This window comes from Octodon degus, unplaced genomic scaffold, assembly GCF_000260255.1.
Source record: "Octodon degus isolate 3935 unplaced genomic scaffold, OctDeg1.0 scaffold00047, whole genome shotgun sequence".
NCBI classification, from domain to species: Eukaryota; Metazoa; Chordata; class Mammalia; order Rodentia; family Octodontidae; genus Octodon; species Octodon degus.
Window position 1 is genome coordinate 11862921 of NW_004524623.1, and position 704 is coordinate 11863624.

Below are 704 nucleotides of genomic sequence, written 5' to 3' on the forward strand. Positions count from 1 at the left end.
TCCACTTCCTAGACGACGACCATCTGGTGACCAGGCCACCACAGCTCCTGAATGTGATGTTAGACCTCTGAATGAGAGACTGTAAACAGATTCCAAACCTGCCTCTTTGAGTGCATCCAGCTGAGAAGACATTTGATCCACCTGTGTTGTAGAAGGATATCTATCTATGGGACGCCCTTTCACACCTTTCTGGACGTCCTCAATGTGCTGGAGCTGACTGTGTTCAGAAAGTGAAGGTGTGCTGGCCTTTTGGATATGAAAAACATGGTATCATTTTCTCCTTATCTGGGTCAGATGGAAAATCTTCAAAAACGTGCTATTTTTTCATCCTCTCATAGGTAGAATAGTACCTTGAGTGCAGTGGAGAGAGGCACATTCTTCACCTCCAGCAGGTGAGTAGCTCCCAGCAGATCTAGGTTGGCTGTGCCCATGTCCTTAAGGGGTTCTGCACCAGGTGCTCAGCTAAGGAGGGTGGAGAGCTTTTCCAGCAAACCACAAGGAAGAATCTCTGAAAGATTGATGTGTAATGGGCTCTGGTGACTAAAAATTTTATAAATATTGAAAACAAAATAAGCAGTGATATTTTATATTAAAATATAACAAAACTCATTTTTGTGATAAGTAAACCTCTGGGGGTAAAAATAGTGACAATGCAAAAGTGGTAAAATGTTGAGTAAATCTGGGTGAAAAGTAGGTCTATAGAT

The 704-nt window shown here is 42.2% G+C and overlaps 1 pseudogene; it reads right to left on the reverse strand.

Moving 5' to 3' along the window:
* Positions 1–431, reverse strand: part of LOC101577432 — a 20632-nt pseudogene extending 20201 nt beyond the window's left edge.
* Positions 432–704: the final 273 nt, after the last annotated feature.